Raw genomic sequence first — 20748 nt, forward strand, 5'->3', positions numbered from 1 at the left:
AGAAGGCTAAGGAAACATGACAACTAAATGTAATGTGGTACCTGGATGACATCCTGGGACAGGAAAAAGACGTTAAGGAAAAATGAGTGAAATCTGAATGAGCTATGAAATTTACTTAAGTGTCACATAGCCATGTTGATTCCTTAGTTGTAACAAACATACTACAAATCTATAAATCTGAAATTATTCCAAAATAATTTGTTTAAATTAAAAACGAATGAACAAATGACCAAGCCATGGTCCCTGCCTCTGTGAGTTTAGACTCCAGTAAAGAAAACATATATCTAAATAAATATTGGCAGGACAGCATGGTAACAGCAACAACAAAATTACATGCCGAGTACAGAAGGAGCCCACATGAGGGCATGCTGACCTCTGAGAATTTAGGGAAGGACTCACTGAGGCGGGAGGGGAATGCCTGGAGCTAGGTTTTGAAGGATCACTAGGAGTTTGAAGAATGAGGAAGACAAGCCTAGAAAAAAGATTGATTCCAGCCGGCTGTTGACGCCTTTGACAAGGCATACAATCCTTTCAAGCAGTTTAGCTTTGACAAAAGGGAAGAAAGAGAGAAAAGCAGATAACAGCTTGGGTATTTGCTACAAATTATGGTACAATAGTTAGCAGTCTCATTGTTTGTAGCTAGGACTCAACTGCCCACGACCCACAAGGCCTCTGAGTGGAGCCCACCAGGCCTCCCTCCCATCACTCTCCACCAGCTGTTGAGGCCATCTGTTTAGTCACCTTGGACTCCCCAGTACAGTGGGGCAAGGCACATGCCCAGTTTCTGGAGGTGGATAGATAATGGGAAAGGACATGAATGCAGAGAACCACAGGAGGCAGTGACTTGGGGACTGAGGCAAGAGCTCAGTGGTCAGTCATGGGCCATTGTCTCCAAACTGGACAGGCCAGAATGTCTGCCACACCCATAGCTGGAGGTAAAGGAGGTAGAAGGCAAATCCATGGAGAGCAAGGGTTTTGCTTTATTGGCGCTGTGTCCCCAGTATCGCAATGCTTGGCTTAAGGTCAGTTCTTCAAAAAGGAAATTGGTGAGTATAGGACAAGACTAACCCCATGAGGCCTGGTAGCCCTCACCACAGGTAAATGAGACGGCCAGCCCACAGGAAGTGGCTGTTGGAAGGATGACCTCTCAAATTCTCTCTCATGGGACTGAACAGGAGATCTGAAGATGAGGAAGCAGTTAGGAGACAGCCGACAAGCAGAGGGGACCTTGAGGTAGGAGAGGGCCTCAAAGGACCCAGTGGGAGCTGGTGTTATAGAGGCACAAAATGACCGAGTGAGCCCAATAGGTAGTGAATAAGCCAGCTGCTGTCAGAACAGAGAAGCAACATCAGGTCCCTTGTTGCCACAAAGCACTTAGCACAGTGCTGGCACCGAAGTGCTCCATAATTGTTATTTTTGAAGTTGTTTTATTATTCTTATCGGATTCCTACGAGAACGGTGCTATTCTCATTGCTTCACATGTATCCTTTCAATAAGTGTCCCCTCACTTAGTGAGTTGTTGTTCCTTACAACCAAAACAACAACAACAAAACACACACACACACACACACACACAATTCCAAAATTATCCCTGGTCAGAATTATAGCAAGTATGTTTGGCATAGCTCGGTGTGGGGGGGTGGGGGGGGGAGGCCCTAATCCCTAGGGCTCATTTTCTCTATCAGTGCTACAGCAAAGGTCCCTACATACTAAGACCTTTGTCTGATAGATCTGGTACAGATCAAGGATTTCCTGGTTTGGGGAGAGTTAGGCCACAGGCATGAGGCTCACTCACCCTGAATTGAGCTGTAGACAACTGGAGAAGTCAGAGTCTGGAAAGCCTGGTGTTGAGACCAACGTGGAAGGGCTTCTGAAGACACATCTCACCCAGCTCCACCCCCAGAAAATGGTACAAAGTTCGTATTTTTACTTCGTCATTTAATCAGTGGTTTCACACACATTAGTATTCTTTATCTTTTGAAAAGGTCACATGGGTACATGATGCAGTATTCAAAAGGATATAAAGTAGAGGTATGCCCTATCTTCTAACTAATGATCACTTTCTAATGCTGCCTTCCAGAAATAATCCATTCTATGGATATAACAGCATGATGAATCCCAACACACATGGTTACATCTACACACACACACACACACACACACACACACACACACACGCTCTATTCTGCATATTGAGTTTTTCGATTCCCACTACCACCCTAGAGCTAATTCCATATCAAGGCACACAGAGCTGCCTTAGTCTTTTTAACAACAGTGCTACACAACATTTTGTGGATACACCAGCAGCTATGTAATCCCCTGCTAATCAGTGTTTAGGTTGTTTTCAGACCTCAGTAACACAAACAGTGCTGCATTGAATATCCTCAAACATATACCAGTTTGCCCTCACGCAGATAGATGTGCAGGATAAATCCCCAGACATGGAATTGTTAGGACAATGGGAAAGTTGATTTGTAGTGTCATTGAGTATTGCAATGTGGGCCTCCATAGAGAATTTACCAGTTTAAACGTCCACCAATAACATATGTGATTATACCCTCACCAACACAGAATGCATAGTTGCTTTTTTATTTTTATTGTCTTAAAAGGATTTAGTTTTGTAGCACATATGAACATAAAAGCAAAAGCCTTTTGCATGGCTTTTTTTCTGAAGCCTAGTCTGTCCCTCTGAATGTCTCTCTCTTCTCATCTCCTGGGAAGGTATGTGCACCCATACAATGGCTTGCCCTCTCCCCATTGGAGGCTGATTTTTTAAAAGCTTTAATTCTTTCTTTTTCATATTGCAATGGGTTTTCATCTTTGGTGATTTTCATTTGCAAAAAAAAAAAAAGTTTTCACTGAATCTTACATTCCCCAATGTAGAGGGTCTCTTAATCTTTCCAGAAAGCAATTGCTGCTGCCAGTATGCCAGGACCTATTTCTTCATTAATTTTTCCAAAGCCCTTATAATACTGAGGGGACTGATACCAGGGCCGATAATGCCCAGTAATTCTCGGTATTTACAGAGCTTCTTTGTCTGAGATCTCAAAGCACTTGACAGCATTAAATCATCTTTCCCTTGTCTCTCTCAAAAGAATCTTTGAACCTAGAGGGATGATGCACAGAAATGAAATATCTGCTTTCTATCCAGATTGTCTGAAAAGTGACTGGGGAGAGAATACGAACCAACCAACGTAGTTTCTAGCCATTAGCAGCATGTCCCTTTGGTTACTCCAAATTCTGCACTTTTTGTGGGTACATTTCCAGTGAATTATCAATCGTCTGTGTATAAGCAGCAAATAGAAATGTGGTAAAAGGGTTATATGCATCTGGTAAAAGGGGTTAAGTGATATCAGGAGTGTTGAGTCCCTGGATGCAAAAACAGGTGTGCTCAGGCCTTCGAGCCTCTTACATTCTCTCTGATCTGAGTCTCTGCCAATCTTCTCTGAGGAAATGTATAAATATGACAAAACACCACTTCCTCTAGCCCAGAGAAAGAATGAAGGGAGGGGGGAGAAGGGAAAAAAAAAGAAGGAAGGCAAGGGGAGGGGAGGACCTGATTCAGATCTGATGTTTCCTTCTCGAGTTGGATAATACCTTAGGAGTTGAAAGCCCAGCCCAACCTCATGCATCTTGTCTGATTCCACTAGTGAGTAATTGCCTTTCTAAAGAGTTTTTCATCCTCACTCCATCCTTCTCCTCCCCACCCTTTCTGACCCCCTAGTCTCCACACCCTCCATACCCTACATGTACCATACACAGAATATCAACCATATAACAAGTGTTTAGCGGGGGAATGTTAGCAAACATCATCTCATATTTCAGATACAGAAACCAAGGGACAGAAAAGCTATAATTTATTTAGTGGTAAGTATTCTATGTTAGGCACACATATCAAAAACTGCATCAACTGGGTCAAGAATTATCAATCAGGGGAGCCCAGGTAGCTCAGTCTGTTGAGTATCTGACTTCAGCTCAGGTCATAATCTCATGGCTTGTGGATTCGAGCCCCGTATTGGGCTCCGTGCTGACAGTGCAGAGCTTGCCTGGGATTCTGTTTCTCTCCCTCTCCCTCTGCCCCTCCTCTGATCACACTCTCTCTCTCAAAATAAATAAACTTAAAAAAAAAAACTATTTCTACAAAAAGAGTTATCAATGGGATTGACCTTTTTTTAATTTTTAAATGATTTATTGCACAAATAATATGGAAGATCAAAATAAAAGTGAACATCCCACCACCCCAACTAAACATTCTGCTTTTCTCCCTCTTCCATAGCCTTTGAAATTCATAGTCCTCATGCACATACCATAGTAACCAGTGTGGGCAAGAGCCCAGAGAGCGGAGCCAGGCAACTTGCACTTCTACCCAATTCTACCATTGACCAACCAGGCTTTAGTCCCTGCATCTATAAAATGAGCATCCGAATAGTATGCACTTTATAGAAATTTTATGAGGAATCAATGAGATAGCCACGTTACAGCGTGTTGCCTGCTCCTATTATTATTAAATTTTGCTTTCTGCTTCTTGAAATGTATCATAAGCAATTACAACAGAATTGTCAGACAGCTCCCAAATCCTTACTAAGGTGACTACCCACCCCAGGTGCCACCACTTCTGGGTTCTTGGGGGGTGGGAGGTGGGAAGGAGTCCTTCCTGCAGAGAGAGCCAAGCAGCATCTTTTAGCCCCTCCCCTTTCAGGGCCTCTATAGACTGCACCTGTCTTGGTTTTCACTACTGTCCTGCCCCTGTCACCCTACAAATCTCAAGGTTTCAGGGGGAAAAGTGGGAAAATGAGAACCACAGAAGTCACTTCACTTCACTCCTTAGAGTTCCCAGGGCCTTGGGTGAGAGTAGCTGCTTCCCTCTGACCAAATTATGTTCTGATGATTGCTGTTCCTTTTCAGAATAAAGGTAGTAAGAGGCATTGTCATTTTGGTAATTTTAAAACTTAGTATTTTTCATACTCGAAAATTTTTTGTTAATGTATGTCGGCGTATTTCTTAACTTCCAGAGATTTACAGGCATAGCACAAGTAACTCCTATATGCCCCTTTATCACTTTTACACACACATCTATACGTACACATATGTGTGTATGGATATGTATAAGAGATAAAGACAATGTTTCTCTTTACCTCTTTTCCGGGTGGATTTCCTAAAAATGTGGTCTTTCTCTTCCATGACCACAGCAAGAGCGATCATAATCAGGGAATGTGATGTTGATACAACGCGATTCCCCACCCCACAATCTGTTTCTGTATTTTTAAAGCCTCACTTGAAAAAGCAGGTGTGGGACAAAGATGATACATGTACATCACAGCCTAATTAGGCCACTCGTTCACCTGGTGACCTTCTCGCTGGAGTCGTTCTTCAAAGACCTGCTCTAACAAGACTCCCCTGCAAGCCTGTGCGGGCTGCTCTTCCACCTGGTAGAAATCATTTCTCTGCCGGGCAGTCCACTGTGCAGGCCGCGGTGATAGCCCTTTATGTGGTATAGCAACAATTTACCGTCTGTCTCAACACTGGACTAGGAGCTTTTTAGGGTTCCTGGGGCCCACTTGAGTAACTGACAGATAACTGGTGCTCAGGAAATGTTTGCTGGAAAAAAAAAAAAAAGGAATGAGCAAATAGACTAATGCAAGCCTCTGCTGAGTTGAATTTGATAAAGAGTTAGGTGGTGGTGTTTTTTTAATCCATCAGATGCAAAGTTCAGCGGTATGCAATACAGTGGATGAAAATATACATGCATCTTAGGGCAAGCAAAAAAAAAAAATCATACGTGGGATTTGGCTCATGCCTTATTGCCACTCCTTCCAACTTTTTTTCTCCTCCCTCTGCCCCAAAATATAGTAGCTGCTGAAAGAATACAGTTATATGCAAGGGACGTGTGTAGACTAGCTTCTCAGAAGAGCCGTGCCTGTGAGCCTAAGAAACACAGCCCAGGATTTCAGCTCTTGGCAGACCTGCGCTTTCCATGGTTCCTGCCACGTTAGCACGCAGTAACTTTCCGCGCCGACTCCGGGCTGCGAGGCCGACCGGGGGCGGAGCTCCGGGCTGTCCCCTCACCGCAGCAGCCACCGCCTGTGGGCGCCAGGGTGCCCGGCAACTGCTCCTCCTCTGGCTAACCCGAAAAGCCACACGTCGCAGCCCTGGGAGTGCGCCAGCTGAACCGAGTTGGTGGCAGAACCTGGTACCTTCCAAGGCCCTTAAAGTGGAGCACGGAGTTTGCTGTGTTCCCAAGGGCTTCACCTCCTGGAAAGCACTGTCACCAACCAGCCCATCGGTCCTGGAAGCCGCTCCCTCCCAGGCCTAGCTGGTTCCAATGTCACAAAACAGAGTAGGGAGTTCAGCCTTTACTGATCATCTACCCTGTGTCAGGCACTATGGTAGAGTTTGGCAGTGTGATGTTATTTAGTTTTTATTTTCGTGTAACAAATGCCTGTGTGGCGTTTGCTGCGTGCCTGGTGCTTTTCTAAGCACTTTGCAAATACGAACTCATTAAGTCCTCATGACAGCCTATGAAGCGGATACTACTATTATTTTGACTTTTTGGATGAGGAAACTGACACGCGGAGAGGTTAAGTAACATAAACGGGTGAGAGTGGATCCCTGCCCTTGTTTGAACTAATACCATAATGTCTTTTTTCTCTTTCACATTTTCTATGTTATTTTCACTTACTTAATTGTCCTTTGGGCAGTTACCTCAATCCACAATGTTATTTAGATCAGTGTATAAATATCCATTAATACTTCCTGTGCTCTAGATACCCTGGGGACTCCAGGGAAGTCTCAGGCAGAGTCCTCACTCTAGGAACAGTGGCGTGAAACAAGGACCCTCTTGCAACAAAGGGAGATGCTGAGAGATGCTGGCCATGGGAACTCCTGGAGTTGAAAGGAAGGCAGAGGACAGTCTTAGGGGCAGGAATGGTTGAGGAAGGCCCCCAAGAAGGTGGATGGAACTCTCTGGAATAGAATCCACTTTGGATAAATAGGATCAGGAGGAGCCTTGTATGGACAACGGCTTTCTGTGCCTGGAGGCCCAAAAATGCAGGCAAAGCTACGCATCTTCTGCAGAAAGTACCTCAAGCAATGTCTGTGGTTCTATACCTTAAAAATCCTAGAGCCCTAAAATCTTGGGCAGTTGGGTTGTCCTGCCATCTTCTGAGACACAGTGAGGTGGTCAGGATGGCTAATGCTTGTGTTATAAGCCATCTTGATCCATTATGATGAAGCATTGATACAGAGAAGCATGGGAGCAAGACAACTTGTGTGTAGACAGATGTCACGGCTGTGAGAGCAAGGATGAAGGAAAACCAGTTAATGTGTTTAAGGTTCCAGAGTTAGGAGTGAGTTTCTTGGTTTCCTTATATGTTATGATATTCTTATGCAATAAAATTAAAATTTTTTAGCCAACAGAGCAAAGCCAACTATCCCTCAACCCTGCTGATTATGAATGCACCCAAAAGGAATCATCATGATACATCAGCTGTGAAGATGGGTGGCCCTATTTGTAGCCCCAAGGTATTTTCTACCACAATGGATCAGATGCAGTTGGAATGGCTGCTGACAGTACCCAAAACTGAATTCAATCCCCAACAGTCGGAGGAATCAGAACTTGCCTTTGTCTCCAAAGAAAGATGAGCTACTGAAGAAGATGTGTCCGTTTTTGTAGTGGTTTTATTACCATAATCATGCTTTCCATCAAAGAAGCCATTACTGGATATTGAATTCTGGAGAGTACACTTTTCATTATGAAACATTACAGTAAGCAGCTTATGTCCAACATGATTGCAATTAGAGTGTAGTGAACCACAAGAAGGGACAATCCATGTAGGATGCATCAGTGTAAACTCGTTTGCCAGGAACAAGTTTTAACCTTTGTACAGCTGCTGAGGGAAAGGTTCCAGTATTCCCTGTGAGAATACCTGTCAAGTTTTCATTTGAACAGGGAACACCTAGTTTGTGTTTTCGAAGACCACTCCCTTTTTAAGCTGAGCATCTTTGGGCATGTGTCAGCAGGAGGTGTTGGGACAGATGCAAAAAAAAAAAAAAAAAAAAAAAATACACGAGCTTCAAATCCAGCAGATTAGCAAGATTTGGGGAAACGAGAAAAATTCCAAAGAAAGTGTCCATTCCTATAACATGCAAATTTGGGGAAGTGACATTCAAAAGTAATTCTGGGGGTTCAGGAAGAGATTGTCTTTAAAAGGCAAGACTCAGAGGACAGGCACCTGGCTGGCTCAGTTAGTAGGCCATGTGACTCTTGATCTTGGGATTGTGAGTTTGAGCCCCATGTTGGGCATAGAGATTACTTGGAAAAAAAACTCACAGGAAAGATGACTTTCTGCTCTCTTGAAATGAAAAAGTCATTTGTTTTTACTTTTGTCACCAAAGTATAAAGAACATATTATCTATGTATCACACAGTTCCTTTATGGAGAGTAAATACATGGGAAAAAGTTGTGTCCACGTAATTTTATGGTGAGTTGAAGCTTGGCGGGGGGGGGGGGGGGGGGGGGGGGGGGGGCAAATACAACATGAAGTAGGCACCTGCTTCCTAATACTTTAATCTAGTCATTCAACATTTAACATATTTATTGGGCACCGCTGTGTGCCAGGTACCTGGAGTGCACACAGGACAGGTTTCAAGGTGTGTGTGTGTGTGTGTGTGTGTGAGCTGTATGTCGGTGTGTACTCCCATGTGTTTTGAGGGGCTGTGTGGGGGTTGGTGGGGGTCAGCGGGGGGGGGGGGCGTGGAATGTAGCAGAGCTGGTAGTCTTTTCACCTTGGTCAAAGCTGAGAGAGGCTTTATCCCTGCTACCCAAACATTGCTTCACTGCTCTTTCCGAGCATGATGTTGCCATCAGATTCTTGGAGTCTCTGGTTACCTCTGCCACACCTGAGGAAAACAAGAGGGGAAAACCAGCCAAAGTAAATGTTAATGGCTAAGAAAAGAAAGATACGTGGTAATGGAAGAATGTTGAAGAGCTTATCTGTGGCCTCTAATGGTCCTATATGTATATAATCATTCGAAATTGTCCTCAGCTGTAAGCCCCAATCACTTCTCTGTGACTTCATAGTTTTAAGAACCAGAGTCTAGAGTTTGACTCCCATTATCACTCTCTAGAGCACAACACCCTTTTAAAGCATTTCTCAGCCCCAGCTGCCTCCCTGTCTTCCCCATGCACACAGGGGCAACTCAGTCCCTAACACAGTGGAACACTACCCCTGAAACAGCTCTGCTCCCACTTGGGCTTAGCACCTGTTGTCAAGGACTGGAGGAAGCCAGGCTTTCCGCCCTCCAGGAGGCAAACCCCCATCACTAGGTTTGCAGACTTTATGAAGACTGGGCAATGAAGAAGCTCACTGTTACAGGTTTTTATGTATGAATATATGTATAAATACTTTTTGCTTTATTCTTTCTTCCTGATGAATATGGCTTATCATCCACTGTGTTATGAAACTGCATCAGGCATTGAAATTGGCCCATGACAACACTACCCGTAATACCTCTGTGGGAGCCTGTGGACAGGCTGTTCTCTGAGTGGGATTCTCACTCACTTTTCTGCTTCTTGCTGAGTTGCTGCCTTGTGCTGCCCTTCAAGGCTTGGTACAAGAGTTCACCTTTTGCTCCTGTATTTTGGAGATAAAAATAGAGGCCCCCAATTTCACTGGCACCAGGTATAATCTTTTTGTTTAGATTAGGTCCACTTATGAGGACCAACTGAGTTCCTCGCCCTGCGTGACATATTTATTCAACAAATATGAACAATGAAAAGGGCATCTGTTGAGTGCAAAGCACTGTGGTGAGGGTCTGAGGCTATACCACTGAGCCGACAGCGACAGCCCCTCTCCTAATGGATTGACCAGTGGAGTATATATATAAACTTTGCCTTTGATAAGTTATGCTAAGATAGGAAGGAAAAATTATGGGGCTGCCAGTAGGTTTGGGGTTTTTTTTAATGCATTTTTATACTGTGGAAGTCTTCCCCAAAATGCAGTATCTTTTTTTAATATGAAGCCTATCTATCACAGTAAGAGCATTTCCATCCAGTCTTCTTCAAGTTATTTTCCTGGAGGACCGCTCCAGAGTTACGTGTGATGCTGGGCTGGGAACAGGGGGGTTTCCTAACACCTTGCCACTGACTCAGCAAACCTTTGAGCTAGTTGGGCTGAACCTGGATTTGCCCCAGCCGCAGAACAGAGGTGTGGTCATTCTTATTTGTGCAAAGTGCAAGATTATTCGGGGAAAATCAGTTTATTTTTACCTGACAAGCTTCCTTTTCCAAGCTCTTTTCCTGGAACGAGGTTCTGACATATTTGGGGTCTGTTTTGGTTCCAAGATTAGAACCTCTTAAACTCTCTGACCACTGGAATTCCTGGAGACTTCCCCTAAACACGCCTTTGGGGCTGTTCCAAACTCTGGATTTCTTTCTGAACCTTTCTAAGGACTACAAGGGATATTTTCTAACTTTTAGTTAACAACAGATACCAGTAAAACAACAAACAGAAGTCAGAATTTCTCAATCCTTGCCAACCAGTGACAATCCTTGTGCGATTGGGAGGGTGCCCGGCAAGTGTGGGAGACAGATTTTAATAGACAACGAGGTGAGAGGAGAGAGCGGGTGCATGTGCTGGCATTAGTCTCATACTCGCCAAAGACACGTCATTACACCAGCCCGGAGAAACACACACCCTTATGGGGTTTGATCAACACTTCTATTTAATTGTTTAACACTATCGATTCACATGTGGTTGAATTTACCTTGTTCTTGTTGATACCCAGACCACAAATACATACATGTATATATACGTATGCACTCATACATTAAACGGGATGGAAAGTGTTTTGTGTATGTGAGTGGGTATGTGTTTACCAAATTGTATGTATCTCTTAATACTCTTTCTACGGAGCTTTGTGCGTCTTGGGGAGCTGCATTTGCTTTCCGCCACAGCAGTGGCACTTTCGATGAAAGCAGCTTACCCAGATGAGACATGACCATAACAGTGCTCATGGGCTGCCCCGTGCGAAGGAGCAGGATGGAGTGAGAGAACAAGACTTCTTTCCAAAGCAGCCCTCTCCCCCTCTCAACCTTGAGTCACAAGACTCCAGGCAGCTAAGGGTATTTAGAGCACCCGGCCTCATCAGTCATTCCTTGCTCATTAACAAAAGGACTTGTCATCTGGAGAACTGGTTGCCATGTGTTTATTGTTAGGAGTTCAGGACAAACAGGTTCCAGCAACGCACAAAGGTTTTCTTGGCAAACAGAAAACATAAACAGTTTCCTTATGAGCTAGCTGGATTAGGGGAGAGCAGCTCCCCCAGACCCTGGTTACCATGCGCTGTCATTCTTCCTCTGCCTACCAGGCATTGCCTGTCATGGGGTTTGCTGTGTAAACTCAAATCCCAGTGTTAGCCTTCTCCTCCCCGGTTGCTGATGGAGCCCCTGGTACAGAGTTACCGGCCTGATCCCAGTAAGTGCTTGGAGCCCCATCTCATGAGACGTTGGGGAGAATTTCCCTCCTTTCTCACGTTGCACATGTTGTAGGTTAGAGATACTGGCTGCAGTGTTATGCTTTGCTGTTACCAGCTTCCCAGATGGTTAGGCACACCTTCAGGACTTAGAAACAGTCTAAGGGCTCAGTAGAGAACAGAAGCCGCCCTATGCCCCTTTATCCATGTCCCCTGACCCCAAGCATGGGGTACTACAGGATTCAAAACACAGGTATCAGAGCCATCACCTCAGCCGAGTGCTCGAACCCGAAGATGAAGAAACATGAGCGAGCGTTAGGGCTTTCGACCATGGGTAATGGCAGCTAATCCACCACCACGTTCTAGGAAGCAGAGTGGGGGCCTTTGGGGTAGTGCTGTCTTCTTCCCTGGCAGCATGGGTTTACCATGACTCCCTGAGAAGGCTGTTCTGGTCCCTCCTTGTGTATATAAAGCTAGATGGACCCACAACCTTAACTTTATTAATTTTCTTATCTTAGGATGGGAGTTCTTATCTCTTCCACTCCCTAAAGCAAGATTAGGTACACTCTTTGAGAGATTACTATATACACATTTTGTATGTGTGCAATTATGTGTATATGTGTGTATAATCTCATTTAAACCTTATGGTAACTTGACCATGAAGTATGAATATTAATGGAGGAAACTAAGTTTTTCGATGTTAAGCAACTTACCCAGCAACCCACATAGCTAGTGAGCCCCAGAGGTGGGCTTGAATCTAGTTCTGTCACACCCCTGTGTCCTTGTCCTTCCTACTGAGTCTTGCTGTCCCCCTCCCCTCAAGGCTCGTAGAGCCAAAGGCAGAAGCAATGTCTTTATAAACCAGGGTGTCAGTGAGCTATCTTCCAAACTTTTTAATACTTTTCTTGGGGCTTTCTTGAGAGATATTGAGCTTATTGGTGCACCTGAGGGATGCCTCTTTTCTTCACAAATAGACACACCCCCCCCAAAAGAATCAACCCCTTAATGCGTCTACCTACATTACTTGCCTTGCCTTTGCAACTTTCCCTTTTGTATGTATTCCACCACCTCCACCTCCTCGAGCTCCTGTCTAGAGCCCACTCTCTCCAAGTCTGCCCCCCTCAGCTGGTGACCATCCTCCAAAATTGCCCTTCCTTCCTCTTCCTCACCTCTGTCAACATTTGTGTTCCCTCTGTGCTATTGGAAGGGAAGTATTCCATTAAAGCCAAATTGTATTTAAGTTCCATTCCTGAGATAGTTACCTTTTGACTAGAGAGCCCATCAACCTAAATGGATGAATCCCCGTAGAATTCTCTAGTTTCTACCTAAATGTCTAACCTCATTTTAAGAATGAAAAAGGATCTTAGAGAAGAGGAAAACAATATACCTATTTTTCTCACTCATCTGCCAAAAAGATTTTCCTGTTTTCCTTTCTCATCTTTTATCATATACATGTCACTTTTGTGTTTTTGTAATTACAGTATAGATCCAATGTTGTATTCTTTTTTCTTTTTCCCTGCACGATTTCTCCACATCAGACATCACCTGTTTGGTCTGAAGGACAGGCTTACTGAGGTCCCAGCAGCAAATTCATTACCCCATCGTTGTGCCTCCGCATGAGTTATCTACATGGAATCTGAGGGTCTCCCTTTAATAAATAGTAAAGATAAAGGGTGACATTACTTTTTCAGGGGACTTTGGTGACCCTAATCGTCACACAAAACAAGACATCAAATCCAAAATGTTACGATTATTATCCTCTCTCAGATATTAATCATTTTTAGGATTTTCAAAGGAGATCAGAAAGAGACATTGCTTGAACACCATGTGCCTGGCCGTGTGGCGGGCCTCAAATCATACGACAGTCCTGTGGGGAAGGTACCATTACCCTCATGTACAGAGGAGGAAACCACGGCTCAGAGGGAGGAAGCCCCCTGCCAAAGTGACAAGCGATGGGACAAGATTCTAAGTTAGATACACCTGATTCCACAGCTCCTTCCAACTTACCAGCTGACTTTCTCTCCTCTTGGAAAAACCTTCTGTAAGTTAGCATTAGTCCGAGGCATACCCGAGCAAATGTAACAAAGAAGAGGAAATGGAGAAGGTTTTATGGTCAGTGACACACACGTACATTACAGGCACACAGAGAATATGAAACAAATGTAAATTTATTCAAAAATTATGAGAGACAGTTGTAGTGATACATGTTAACAGGAGACCTATTACTCATAATTGATTTTACTAATATTTTAGCATCTGACCTGTTTCTCTTAATTGAATTGAAATGACTTATGCAACACATTTGTTTTACTGACTTTGGAAAGATACAATCACCTTCACCTACACTTTTAATTTTAAAATAGAAGTTTTTTGTTTTTTTTTTTTTCAAATTCCTGAACAGTGGCCTTAAAGATAAGTAAAATGCAATTAGAGTTTTCTTCCCTCGGAAATGTCTAGAAAATTGTGGTTATTTTGTTTTAAGGGGAAGGAAAACAACAAAGAGAGGGCATTTTGCACAATGATTGGTGAGGTCACCCTGAACGAAAATAAAAATGTCCATTAAACTCTTCCCAAGAATCACAGATCGAGTCATTTGGGAGTCACTACTCTGCCCTGCTTAACTTAGTCGAAATTAGTCATTCCAAAGCCCTTAAAATATAAACTAATTTCATGTTTGCAGAAAATACTTTACCACCGGGAACAGGGTAAATCAGAGAGACAGAGAGGGATTCTTATGGGAGCAGAAGCATCTCACTTCTCAGCTTCTCAGGACAGATAACTTGCTCTGCCAAGTGGCAGAGAATACCAGTCTCCTGGGTTTGCTAATGCCCAGGCCTGCAATATACCAAGGATGAGAATTCAAGAACATACCAGGAGACTGTTCGCTAAAGCAGGTAAAAATTATGGCTCTAACCTCAGGCTTCAACTGGGCGCACATCCACCAGTTTCTGCCCAGGGTTAGTTGAGGCTTGGAGAAACATGCCAAAGTTAGGGGAGGTTCATTTTTGTTTTTCAAGTTGGCAGGTCTTGTCTTGGAAAAGAGACAGAATTGGTATACGGGCTTTAATGGATTACAAGATGATTGGGCGTTGGGCGAGAGCAGAAGGGGGAAAAAAGGCAAGCAAAAAGAAAAAAATCTATTTTTGAGAACTTGCAAGAAATAGGTCTTGCTGGCCAACAGTGGCCCTAGGTTGACATCTGTTGTATGTTAGTTTAGAATGTGTCTGTTTCTTAATAAATGATCTCATAACTTCAGTGATAGCATCCAAAGGAAAATTACAAAATGAGCTTGAGGAAACATTTTTCTGGGTTCCTTCTCCCCGTGCCCAACAGGGAAAGAGCCGATAGAAGCCCTGCCTAGTCTGACTTGAGGCCACCCATTGGCTGGTAGGACTAGGATGAAACATCAGCACCTTTAATGTGGGGTTGAAAAACGGAATGCCAGGAAGTTAAAAGGACTTAGGGGAAAATGTCCTTTGGCCTTCCGCTGCGTGACAGGATTCTGAAGTGGCAGCTAGTGAGCAGAGTAGACTCAGTTAGTCCAGTCAGAGGAAAAAAGCAGCAAAACCAGAGGACCAACATCAGTAATATCTTTGAGTGCAGTGATGAAAGAGCGAGATGGCTCTGCCAGAAAGGCGGGTCTCTTCATCAGGTTTCCCAAAGCAGTTTGTGCCTCTGGCCAGCTGTCAGAGGAAGCGAGCCCTGCCTATTGGCTGGAATTTATTGAGCACCTACTAAGTGCTCAGAGTACTCTAGACCCTTCAGGCCAAGAAGACTCCATCCTTCTTTTTTTTTGCCAAACTTCAGATTGTTTGAGATGGAGACAGACGGTGATTTTGTTTCCTACCAGGACAAAGAAAGTAAAATGTGGGAAAGGATAAGGCAACAAACCCACAATGCTAGGAATCCGGTCATATACAGACGCTGAAGACATTGAGAAGGGGTAAAGCCATGGCGAACTGAATCCCTTTTTCCTCCCTTGTGTGACCCGTTCTCATGCTCATTCAGTGCTGGACACCTGGTGGGGTATGGAATGAACAGCCAAGGGGGAGAGACAGAAGAAATCAGAACAAGGCTCTGGCCACTTCTGCTCTGGAGACTCTTGGAGATCTTTTGAGATCTGAGAGATTGAACCCGTTCAAGAGTGAAGAAGAATTTTCTGTTCCCCACTGCCTATGTAATAATATGCCCAGCCCGACAGAAGGAAGATAATCAAGTGGGAAGAGAAATTTTATTTCCCTTTGTATGCAAAGTCCCTTTGATGTACAGGGACTAGGGATTACCTCCTCCCTCCCTTTTCTCCTAAATTAGGTTAAAGGTTAGTACAGGAAAGACCACTGGCACATAGACATTAGACAGCATGACTTCTTAGCTTTTCTACAAATACATACACCACTTTTGGTCATCTGATGATTTTATACCTTACCTGAACCAAAACACTCTCAGTCCAGAGGTGGTCTGGACAACCATCTGTATGAAAACAAGAATTTTTCAAAAGTCTCTATATTTTGTCTCCACGATGCAATTTACCAGCATTGTACGTGAGTGAAATTGAACGTTTTTATTCAGGCGATTGCCCCGCATCGGATACCGTCTTAAGGAGCCTGTCTGATCCGTTCATTTTCTTTTACTCTGTCTTTCTCTCTGATCTGGGTGCTGTTGCCCAATTGTGCTGTTGCTATCATTACCTACTTAGTAGCAGCAATGGGAAATAAGCCTTAAAAGTGGTAACCTGTCATATTTTTTTTTTATTCTGCTGGTCTCATAAAAAAACTACCAGTCGTTTATTTCATCTCACTTATTGTCGATCAGTCCCGCATTTTTTACCTCCTTACCGTGGTTTTCTTTGTGCTGTGGTTCCCAGCCACGGCCCGCTTCCTGCTGAATTAAACTGCAACCCAGACAAAACCAAAGAGCACGTCTCTCCCAAAGTTCACTCAGAAGGTCGCCCCTGGTGAGATGGACATTGCAGATGTGCTAGAAAGATTAGAAGCCGCTTTGATAAAACCTGCGTCTGTTCTTTGCTTCGGGTCCTCAGAGTGGAAGATCGGATGGATTGCCACTGCCTTGCATTATTTAAGAGTTTTGATGAGCAGCTCCCATCAAAATTCCCCACAGACTCCAGACCATGTGTGTGTGTGTGTGTGTGTGTGTGTGTGTGTGTGTGTGCGTGTGTGTTTTAAACAGCACTTTGGAATGATTGAGATGTTCAAAAGGACATTGCCAAGTGAGCTCTCTTTGCAGGGTTCACATTCCATTAGATTGTCCTTCCTTAAGGTCTCTTGGTGGCCCTTCTGTTCTATTTGATGGCAAATTCTGTTCATTCCAGATTGTGTTAAATCCCTTTAGCAGCTTCAAACAGCTCTCCCGTGCTGCAGTTTTAGCATTTGGGTGCTGATCAAATCAGTCCCTGGACTTTTGTTATTTTTTACTCCTTTGATGGTTTTCCTCCGTTCTTCTGTTTTCGTTGGTTTCTACTTTCATCTCGACTGTCTGTTCTTCGATGGTGTTATCTATTCATTCGAGAGAGTCCAGCCATTCAGCCCTCTGAAGAAAGGGCCGTTCCCTCACTTCTCTGGCCTGGCTGCCCCAGTGGGTAGTCCATGATTTGTGCCTTTTATCCTGCAGCTGTGGAGGCCCCTTTTTGGGCAACCACTTTGGTGATAGGATAAGGATTAGTGTATCATGATTTCGTTTTTATCAACCTCTTCTGTGTCTTCTCGTTTTTAGTTGAGATGCAGTGGTTTCTGTGACGGGAGGGCAGGCATTTTTATAAATGGCTTCATGTCTGATCATTGCGAACGATAAAAGTTAGGCCACCTCATTTCCATCTCGCGAAGTTGCCACAGATAGATATTTATTGTCATTTCCTGGAGTGTGACCGAATGGTCAGAGCGCTGAATAGAAGTGAGACCTTGAGGATTTTATCCCGGCTCTGTCAGTATCTCTACCTGAGACTTGATGTAAATTGTTTACTCCCATGGCTACCATGTTTTTGTTCTATCGAAATTCCTTGGGGGCGCCTGGGTAGCGCAGTCGGTTGAGCGTCTGACTTCAGCCAGGTCACGATCTCGCGGTCCGTGAGTTCGAGCCCCGCGTCAGGCTCTGGGCTGATGGCTCGGAGCCTGGAGCCTGTTTCCGATTCTGTGTCTCCCTCTCTCTCTGCCCCTCCCCCGTTCATGCTCTGTCTCTCTCTGTCCCAAAAATAAATAAACGTTGAAAAAAAATTTTTTTAAAGAAATTCCTTGCCATAATTATTGCATGTTATTTTGCCCAATTACATACTTCATGTTTTATTTCAAAAGCCCTAGTCCCAAATAATACAACTTTTAAAGGTAATATAACCTATTATGGTTCTCTTGAAGCTACTTCAGTGTTTCATACCAAGGAAAGGATGGTAAGAGCAAAGTTCTATGGCATAGGGATGCCAGATGAGCGTCCCTTAAGTGTGGAAGATGGTGAGAGTTAGAGCTGATCATAGGAATCAATTCTATGGATACCCCCTTCCCCATTTGAATGGACAACATATTAGAAGGTACAAGGGAGGCTTAAATAAATGAATGAAAAAGATAACCATAAGAGAGAGAGAGAGAGAGAGAGAACAAAAACTTAAAATTCAAATATCCCTCAAACCTTTTCAAGTTCTCTAACCTCCTAGGGTACTTTCCAATCGTAATACACCGCCTCCCATCAACAATAAGCCTAACTATAAGTCAAAAATCTGCATCGATACTATTAGACATAATCTGACTAGAAAATGTATTACCAAAATTTGGTATTACCAAAATACCAAATCTGGCCCTTCTGAGGCCAGAGTCATGTTGGGTACCAGGCTCTAACAACCACCCTGTGTGTCCCTATCCCACTGCAAGGACAAGAAATTATGACCAGGCTTGGTTTAGGCTCTGCATCATAGGAGTTAGTTTTCTGTAGCCTGTCTAATTAATTAACAATTAATCTACAACTTATCGGTGGCATATTGTTGAACTATGTAAATTATCTCTTGCGGTAGGAATGAATAGATAATATAAAAACATATATGAATAGATAATATAAAAACATATAAACTGAAAGGAATTCATGATAAAAATCTTCTGAAAAAGTATAAGACAGGAATGAATAGATAATATAAAAACATATATGAATAGATAATATAAAAACATATATGAATAGATAATATAAAAACATATAAACTGAAAGGAATTCGTGATAAAAATCTTCTGAAAAAGTATAAGACAGCCTCCTGTTTTACTTTCAAAAATCCTCTTAATGGAAAACTTTCCATAGTTACCAATCTGAGTTCCTCAGAATATAAATTCTTAAAGAACTGGAAATCAGTTTTCAGTATCAAGCATGTGCCAACATTTATCAAGCACTAGACTTAAGGAGTCAGAAACCCTGGTTGAAGTCCCAGCTCTACTCTTAGCAGCGTGACCCAGGCTATGCTGGAAAACCTCCCCAAGCTTTATTTACCCCATCGGTGAGTGGGGATTATGAGCCCTGCCTGCTTGCTCTTCTTCCCAGACATTTGTTAAACGTCAGGTGGTAGCCTTTAGACTGCATTTTCATGAACAACAACAACAACAACAACAACCAAGTACAGCTACTAATGATGATGATAAATTTAATAGCAATTCAGAGGTGATCATGATGATTTTAATACAAAAAGCATTATTCTGGAGTCTGGACGGGATGTGCAGTGAAAGCCACAATAATGCAAAAAGTATGGCCCAGAACCTTCACAGCAGTGGCTTCCCCCTTGCTCCATCTAGCCTGGAGCGGAGAGAATTCATCTCGGGACCTTCGGTTCCTGCATTGTAGAGTCTGTACAATGTGAATCTAGCCTGGCAGGTGTAGAGGCAGCAGTTTCTATGACTCCGATAAATTAACTAGTGTTCACGGATGTTTTGCAGCTGCCCTGGAAACAGGCTAGCACTTTTAAAAGCGTACTTTTAAACACCTACCACCTCACCTGCACTGAGTGAAAACAACGCCCAGTTGTGCCTCTGTTTTTCTTTCTTTTTTTTCCCCCACGCTGAACGTACTTAACAGCTAACCTTTGCTTCTCCAGAATTCTGGCAGGTTAAACATTATTGTATAAATAGCAATTGCTACTGTATAAATAGCAAGTATCTCAATATAATGATACATATTTAAACCTCAGCGTTGAACGCTCAAAATTCAAGTAAACATTTACAAAAACACTGTAGCTTAAAAAAAAAAAAAAGAGGGTATTTGGACAGCTTTTATTTTATTGATATTTGGCTAATATTAGAATTGAATAAAATACCAGTGTATAAAACAGTTATTCGTACTATGAAAATCTCTTTATTTTTCCGAAAGTTTGCAGAGTACTGCTTGTTATAACTGAGAGACCCTCACTGTAAGGTTTTAGTAATTAGAGTTATTATTGAATTATGCATAGCGATGCTGCACCCACAGACGTTATTAGAAAATGGGATATCCCATGTAACTTAATTTTCTGAACTAGATCTCTGTAAGTGCCTCGGGTACTTCCCTTTTATTTTGGTGGGGATGAGGGAGGTCTTTCGAAATAGATGATGTAAGTCCTTGTCTCCTTAGTTCAGGGTTAATCCATTCTTAATGTTTCCAAATCATTATAAACATTAATTATTATGGTGTGTATAGTATGCTGTAATACAGGATGTCCTCAGAGTCCCTGAGGTGTGGCGATCTGTTTGCCCCTACGCTAAATGGCCCCACGCTGCCATACGTTTTATCGTTTTTCATCTCTTCCTTCGGTATTTATTGTTTCTCCTTGCTCCTATGAGCAGAACTCTCCACTCCTTTCGCCGTACTTTTTAATATATTTTATACACTGGAAAATCAGATCTCAAGGTTTGCAGAATTGTGTCTTATGTAAGAGTAAATAGTCTCTGAGTGAATGCCCAAGAGACTTTTCAAGCAGATAGGAACTTGAGTTCTTAAAATTTTCGTGGTATCTTTGCAGATCTTTCCTTCTGTTTTGCTTTCTTCCATGTTCCATTCCATAGCGCTTTCGAATGAGAGATCTCTAATTATGAAAAGTAGTATAGCAGTTATTTATACTTCTTTAATAGTTCTAATTTCGTATAGCTTATATAACTATTTGCCTTGTGGATATACTGGCATACGTTCTACTAGTCTTAATGATGATTTTTTTTGCGTGTAAGCAAGGGTAAAACTTTTTAACTTCCGTTTTCAAATAGCTCACACAAGGCCTCACCCACAGTCTGTTCCCAGAAAATATCTGATGATTAACTGAGATTTAAACAT

General features: G+C 43.0%; 1 protein-coding gene across 3 annotated transcripts in view; it reads left to right on the forward strand.

The window, feature by feature from the left end:
* RORA (RAR related orphan receptor A) overlaps positions 1-20748 on the forward strand; it is a 714362-nt gene that overhangs the window by 576661 nt on the left and 116953 nt on the right. The window lies entirely within an intron of this gene.

The sequence above is a fragment of the Acinonyx jubatus genome, chromosome B3 (assembly GCF_027475565.1).
Source record: "Acinonyx jubatus isolate Ajub_Pintada_27869175 chromosome B3, VMU_Ajub_asm_v1.0, whole genome shotgun sequence".
NCBI lineage: Eukaryota > Metazoa > Chordata > Mammalia > Carnivora > Felidae > Acinonyx > Acinonyx jubatus.